This window comes from Lepisosteus oculatus, chromosome 10, assembly GCF_040954835.1.
Source record: "Lepisosteus oculatus isolate fLepOcu1 chromosome 10, fLepOcu1.hap2, whole genome shotgun sequence".
NCBI classification, from domain to species: domain Eukaryota; kingdom Metazoa; phylum Chordata; class Actinopteri; order Semionotiformes; family Lepisosteidae; genus Lepisosteus; species Lepisosteus oculatus.
Window position 1 is genome coordinate 18517698 of NC_090705.1, and position 8448 is coordinate 18526145.

Genomic DNA, 8448 nt, shown 5'->3' on the forward strand with positions numbered 1-8448 from the left:
ACTTGTCCTCGAAGACCACTTCCAGCAGCAAACTAGTTTTCCTTTGAGGTCTCCCATCTCTGTTTTGATCCAGGCTTGCTTAGTCTTTGATATCTGAAAAGACCAAGCTACAAGGAGGTAAAGCTGCTGCCTGCAGCATAATACTGTACTTATTTACCAGCTGTGGTTTTCATGGTGCATTATAGTTATCCCAGTAGTAGTGCAGTGGTGCAAAGTTGTGCTAACCATTAAATCACAAACACCTTGAAAATCTGCCATCTGGAAATATTAAGCAAATCCTTACATTATACAACACTGATAATTAATCTTTATAATAATGCCACTGTATTGGGAAAGGGATATTCTTTGTGATAAGTTTACAATATGTGGAGATATTTTTTTTATTATTTCTTCTGCAATAATATTTTCAATTGAGGCAGAAAAAGCTTTTGAAAGGGGTACTTTTGAGATGATGTGGTCCAGGATCTCCATAAGCCATACAGACAGCTATCACCTGACCAGCTCTGTGATATTATATTGTCACCAGTGACTATGTGAACTGCAAAAGCATAACTTGGGTGTCATTATTGTATCACAGATGCATCACGGAAAACAAACAGGTAAAACAAACAATGGTAATGTATTTTATTACTGAAAGCTCTAAATCATAAAGTTATTTTTAAGGGTCAACCATCTGCTTGTACAGCAAATCTGCTGTCTTGCATGAAGCAATAAGGGGTGTCTGAGATTTTGATGCCAAAAATATGATGCCAACATTGTCAGGCATAAGATGCTGGAAATAATGTAGAGATATTTTCTATATACAAACTTATACCGAAATACTTTTTAGATATAAATACTCCTTTAATTGTATAAGTAAATTACAAAGATACATTGCAAATGCCTATACCTGTAGAGAATGTTTCCACTGGTTCATGCTCTGTTCTCTTTACTCAGATAAAGAAATAACAATATTAATCCAAGACTTTAAGGTTAAAGAAGTGAAGAAAATATTGCAGGTTAAAATGTAATAGGCTTTAGGAAGTGCAAAAAAGGTACATTTTCTCACCATTTTGAAATTTCTCATTTGGCTTTTTCCAATTGTCAGGTTTTACTGAGAAGAAAGCTTGTTGAAAGAAGGCTTGTAAAATATGAAAATATGAACACATTCTGCTTTTTACAAAAGAGTACTGTATAATTTAAAAACGTGCTTTACTGTTCTCTTCATCACAGAAGTACGTTCTGGTCCATTCTTTTTGCAAAAATATATTTTTTGTTTCATTTTAAAGAAATCTGGTGGTGGAAACCTATTTAGTACTTTTGCTTGAATGTCCAGATTTAAAGGTTTCTGAAGGATCATTAGTGCCAGTAGTACAGCAGGAATGAGACTATCCTAGCTTGCTTGAAGAATTGAGTTTTGTCACCTTATCCAATTATCCATGACTGCATTTGAAAACTAAGCAAAAATAAAGCTGAATGCGATAACAGAAATTGCAGTCTTATGTTTTGCCCAAATTGGATAAAATTGTACGCATAATGTACATAGCCTCTATTTTCACACTCACACAGATATGTTACACTGTAATCACATGGTCACTCTACCATTGAAATCACATTCTATGCATTATTACATACTGTGGATTCACCAAAGTGATCAAGATCTCGGTGACTTACAGGGATCCAGATGTTATATTTTTTTTTATTTAAGCTGACAATCTTCTGTATCTTTCTGATGTTTCTAGCTCCGATTCCCCCATTTTATAACTGTTGGATAACTTTGGCAGACTCAAGATTTATTGGTCAAAGTCACCCAGAACATCTCATATTTTCCCCAACATTCCTATTCATGAATTTTCCTCAGGTTTTACTTATTTATACAGTATATGAAGATTGCCCCTAACTTAATAAGAGAATATGTCATCCCTAAATCATATCAGATTTAATTAGATGTTTTTTTTTACATATCACACCGCTTGATAAGATCTCCATTGTAAATGTACATACAGGTATATGTTGACTTCCTTATATTAATGCCTTGTTACTGAAACACTAATTTGCTGTAAACATGCCATGTATGGATAAGAAAGATGGCATCATTTCTTAATTGTTTTTCAGAAATCAATAAGTAAAACTATTTGTGTAAATTAAGTAATCAAGATCATTTTTAAAATCTTCTTTAACAGGCTGTGTTCTTCAGGTTTAAAAGCAGAGAAGTATTATACTGCACTGGTAAAGACTGCACAATATGTAAGAACATACAGTAAGACAGGTAACAAGCCAGAGAAAGCTATTCAGTCCATTTAGCCAGTTTAGTAGTTATTTTAGTAGTTAATTGATCTCATCCATCCATTCCAAGCCAGGGTATCAGCTTCAATAACATAGATGGGTAGCTTGCTTAATACTAACACAACCCTTAATGATTGCAATCATTCCAATGTACAGCATAACAACCTATACTTTTATAAAGTTAAAATGAAAATCTCTCCAAAGAAAATAAGGTTTTATATATATAAAAGTCTGAACTTTTGGAGTTTGGACCTTTCAATATTTCTACTTTCAGCAAGTAGATAACACACTTTACTTTACAAACTCAATTTTGCTGTCATGTCATATTTTTAATTCCACCATTTGAGTTAATTTGCTGTTAATTTATTTGCATATGGCAATGTGGATTGCATGTGGTAATGGGCCTCTAGACCACCAGGCTATCTTGTCAAAAAGTGTGTATACTGCACTGATGAAACAGCCATCATTGTGGAACCAGACAACAGAGATTGTCAATTTTTTTCTCATTTGAAGTGCATGAAGGTATCATCTACCTGTATTCACTCTGTTAAACTAAAGAAAAAACTGCCACATTTTCAACCACTGCTCTTAATCTTCAGTGTTATCTCCACAGATAATGATTCATTTCATATAGTTAGCCACCATTACTCCTGTGAGACAGAAGATTAATGCTTGAACTTTTATTTGGATGGGTTTTTTGAAGAACTTCTAATGTATTCTGCTCAAATAGATACAGCAATGAGGAGTATCTCCGAGAGAGTTAGCTACAGTTTGTCAATTACTGCTCCAGACACCCATGGTTCTTTTTTAGATTTGAAAAAGGCACATTACATTTCTTCCATATCGACTTATGTTCTCAGATTATTATTTCATTCGTTTAGATTATTCAGGTGATTATTTTAATTTGTTTACAGTAATTTTATCATTTTCCCTTATCTCCTTTTGAAATACTACAAGGACAACCCACATGTTGCAGAACTATTTTTAACCTCACATTTGAGGTGAGGAACTATCCTATTTAGACAAACACTCTCAAAACATATATATATACAGTAATGGTGCCCATAACATTTCTAGACAAAGAGTATTAGAGGTACTGTACACAGTAAGTGGCTAGTTTCATACGATTTACTGTAGCCTACAAGAGATAAAATACATTCAGTGTGCTTCTTGTTCTTCACAGAACTTTCAGTAGATCATTCAAGAATTAGAACTTTTGGAATATAAATCTGCTTCCAAATTCCCAAGAAATTTATTTTTCTGCAGTATTCAAGTGTTAACAGGTTTGTGTAAAGCCTGTAAAAAAATGCTCCATTAATTTTGCTCCCAGAAGTCAAACTGATTAAATATCAGGAGAGCAGACAACTTGCCCTGCAGAAAAATCCAGAGGTCTACATTGCAGTGATATAAGGTAAAAAAGAGGAGCAATGTCATTCAGAATTAGTTTCTGGAATGAGCAAAGACCTCCACATCAAACTAAAAAAAAATCTGCTAGATTGTGAATGACTATTTGTTTCATTGAAAAAACAACATTTCCTTTCAGGAGTTTGATGGAAAATGGGTTTGGCACACCATGTCTTCTAGGGTTCATGAATCTTTCACAGCACATGTTTTTTATTCTTTAGGTACTTATATTAAAACAAATTGGCCTTTAAGGTTTCATACAGTTCTCTAAACAACACTTGGCATTTTCAGCAATGGAGCAAATAGTCCTGTTCCATATGGCAATTGGATAAGACAACTAAAATGAGCATTTATTATGGGCCCTTCAAGTATACTAGGGTTGAAAGGGGACTGCAAATAAATTTAACATTTTATTTTTTTATTGAAATCTGGAGATGAGATTAATTTAAATGTGAAAAACAAATATGGGAAAGAGAGATTATTCTGACAAACTACCATATCAGTTATGTTCGGCTGCAGGCAAATGCCTATTAATTGCTTCTGATTCTTATAATCGGTTATTTAGGCATCCCAGCTGTACTGTATGTCTGGAATCAAACTTGAAACTACTATACAATATATGCAATCCAGTTGCCTGCAGAATCTTTGCAATATGTTTGCAGTATCTCTTACCGTGCATGCTACTGTACTGTATGTACTGTACCTGGTATTGTGTACAGTTATGTGGTTTTGTTTCTATGCTGTGGCCCTTGCGTGTTGTAAATAGTGAAATAATACAGTTCCATTCATGAGTACTAAACACTAAACACAATCTCCTCTAAAAATTTCTAGTCTTTGTGCCAATTATCTCTATCCCTGATTTAGTGTGTTTTTGTAAAACCATGATGATTTTACTAAAATGCTGTGAGGGTTTTGCTTTTAAAAAACATGTTTTGGAAGAACATAACCTAAGGGACTGTTATCCAGGTACAATTGTTCATTATTGTTATATAAGTACTTTGCAGATCTGTGTCTGGGGCACAGGGCTGGACACACTGATGAATATTTTGAAGCCAAAAATATTTTGTGGAGGGAATTTCCGATACAGAAAATCTTAAATCTTGTTTTTCTTGGCAACCAGCTTTTATATTTTTATAGCATTTGTCTTTATCTTTGGAGACCTGTTTATGTAGTGTCATATCAGCAAACAATATTTTCCAAATCAACAAAGTAAAAAAAAAGAAAATGGCTCAGAACACACATCTCAGATTTACACTAAAATGTCTTGCCAAGCACTTCATCTCTGAAATCATATTATACGTTCTTATTTTTCTCACATTTCAAGTTTATCAAGAAAGTAAACATCCTCAAACTAACTCCTGTTGACCTTCTTTAACATTTAAACACATTTTTAAGAAGAAAAATCCTTTTTAATTCCTTGGTGATGACGTCTTTCAATAGGGTTGCTATTAAGTGATTTCAATTCACTCTTAACAAAAGAAATCATGCAATACAACACATCAATCAGTGATGAAACAAGACTGACAAGAAATTATACTATTAATGTGTAAATTACACAGATAATCCCTAAAAGGATCAATCTCCTTTGTTGACAAAACGACATTTCAGATCTGCGACTGTTCTAAGTCGACTAATCTGAACGACTAATCAGCTGTCCTTGTTCTAAGGAAATCTTATTAAAACAAGTAGAAAACTCATATTTTTAACTCCCAAAACATGAAATTACTGTATTGTCAAAAGAGATTTTCTTCAGTAGAATTCAAGTTAATGAATTGGTAACAATTATAATTTTTCCTGTTCACACAAACGCACAGAAGATACTGGTATTAAAAGCAGAATCAACTGCCAACCGCCAGCCCCCCCCCCCAAAAAAAAAAAAAATTTGCAGAATTGTTACTCTCGCACCAGTAACAGAGCACTGGAATTTGGCAGATGGGGTCACTGGAGGTCAAAGTCAAGGTACATGGTCACGTGATCGCCGAAAAAGGGGGACTATATCTCGGGAATGAAAGCAGCACAAGTGTTACTTTCAATGGCACAAAATGGCAGAAACACTGCACTAACGAATGAGACCGGTTTGGTTTCCCTACAATGCTGTAGAGGGGCTGAGTGACATCATGACCTCGAAAAAATAAGCCGCTATATCTCGGAAACGAAAGCAGCACAAATGCTATGTTGCACCTACGAATGAGGTGGGTTTCGTCGTTTGTGCTGTCTGTAGGGGGGCCAGCTTCACGGAGCTCGTCAGTACTTATTTTTGCCTTTGAACCTAAGTGATACAGTATTTCATTAACTTGAATTCCACTGAAGTAAAATGTAATCCATGTAGCTTTTTATGTCACTATTTCTGTTATTTAAAAATTTAGCTAACACTTTAAAGCATCTCTTATCCTTTCCTGTGCATTCTGAAATGTGAGATGTGTACAGTGGAATTTGCTTGATTTAATAATACAACTGATCATTTAAAGAGCTTGTAGGGTACAGTAGTACTTGTTACATAAATGTAATATACTGATTCAATAATCTTTTTAGATCAACCAGATACGGTATGTTCTCAGATTTCCAATGTGTTCCCAAGCTATTCTTGACTTCTTTCAGGAAACAGCTCAATGAGATCTTTTGAGTCATTTTCTGTAGATACTAGCAGCAGAATGAGATGGATGGGCCAAATATCCTCTTTTGAACCTTTATGTTCTTGATTGCTGTTGAATGAATATATACTGTAATTAGCATTCTGGTAGCATTTAACACCATGCTTTCCTGTCTGGCATTGCCAGTCCCAACACCTTATTTTGATATTAGCATAATTTTCACTATGGGTCCACCTTTAACCAGAATTCAAATGAATCAATAAACAAATTCATTTTCCAAATATTGAGGGAGAGTTTGGCATCAAAAACAGCAAATGGGAGCAGGCTAAGCTCATTTTTTAATTATTCCAGCTAAGCCTAGCCTGCAAATCAGCAACACACTCTTAAATGATTTCTGAATGGAGACTTGAAAAGTGAAAGAGTTGATAACAGCAACTCTTCTTCAGTTTTTATTATGATTTCATAATGAAAATGATGTATTCTTTTCTTTCTGGAAGGGATTTCACTTTACCCAGACTTTAGATGTTATATGTAATTGGCCTAGCTGTTTCAGTTCTAAATTGAACACATTTACAAGCCTGAGGGGGTACACACCTTGAGCCCAACGCATCTTTTAAATGGGCAAGAGATGGCAGAAAGCAAAAAAAGGTCTATTCTTGAATGGTTTCTTCAAAGGGCTTCTCTGAAGAATAAAATGGAACAAAATTAGAAAACTGATATGGAAAGAATTGGATTTTTTATGTAGAAATCTTTATCACAGTAAAATAGTATATGATGAAAGCTTTTCTGGTCAGTCTTGACTTTGTTGAATGCCATTGATCCATTCACACTTTATATACACATTTTGCCTTCTTGAAAGGCACTATGCCTCACATCTCCACATTACTTGTCCAACCATCCATTTTCTAACCACTTGTTGAGTTGAGGTAATAGTGAGCAAGCAGGGGTCAGAAAACCAACGAAGCAAAACTAGGGAAACTTAGAAACAAAAGCACTAGGGGCTCAGTGTCTAAATTCAGCGCACCCGGAATAGGCATGGTCGTAACCCAACTCCATGTGCCCCCAATCTCCAGGTGATGAATCGCTGCAGCAACTTGCATAGGGACACAGGCTGATGGTGAGGTAACCGGCTACTGTGACACAATTGCAGTAGCTCGTCCCACAAAGCAGTAGCTAGGGTGAGCATGACATTTCCTTAGTATATTTCATATCAAATTCCTAAGCAATCTACTCTATAAAAACTTAAATACTGATCATCATGATTTAATCAACAATATTTCACCAGTGCAAGTTACCTTAATTTGATGTCCAATTCTATTTAAATTACTATCATCTAAGAATCAAACTTTTGAATTGTCAAATAGTAACTACACACAATTTTGTTAGCATAAGAAGGAACCTTATATGTATTAAAAATTCTGCAGATTACTGATCTTGATCTTCAGAAGATGGAGCATATTGTTCACAACCTTAATCCCCATTTGCATTAATATTTAAATCTTAATTATTGTTTTATTGAAGATGCTTACTGCAATTTTTCTGAAGAGCAGAGCTTTTCACCTCTAGCAAAGCACCTTTGGTATTATGAAAAACTGTGTTTTTAATTAAAAAAATAATGTTTTGAGCTTAGCATGCACAATACGTAGGGTCTTATATTCAAAGCACTTAGTTGCTCAAATCCCCATTGCTTCAAAGGAATTAAGCAATTGAATAAAAGCACTGTAGTCAATTACACAGACTTTACTTATTTTGCTGGAGAACTACTCAGAACCAACCACACACTTCAGTATTTCTTGAAATTATGTTTGGGGTCTTTACCTTTCAGTATGAAATTATCATCTTCCAAAATGGCATAGAAAAAAAGACTATAAAATTATGCAGTGATATTAAGTGGTGAACCACAAACAGAACCAGCAAAAATGTTTTTATAAGATCCACCATTTTAATAATTTGATACTTTGTTTCCTTTTTCTCTTACTACTTTAAATTATTTACCATTGTTTTATAGTAAAATTGTCAATAAAGTTAGATCTTGTGTTTTTTTTATTACCCATATTTTTTATTCCTTGTGTAAAAATATATTACAAACTCTGCACCCAGAAATAACATTCCCATAAGAGACATAAGCATTATATACTGCAGTACTTTGCAATTTGCTCTATTGGAAAATAATAGACACAGAACAAAG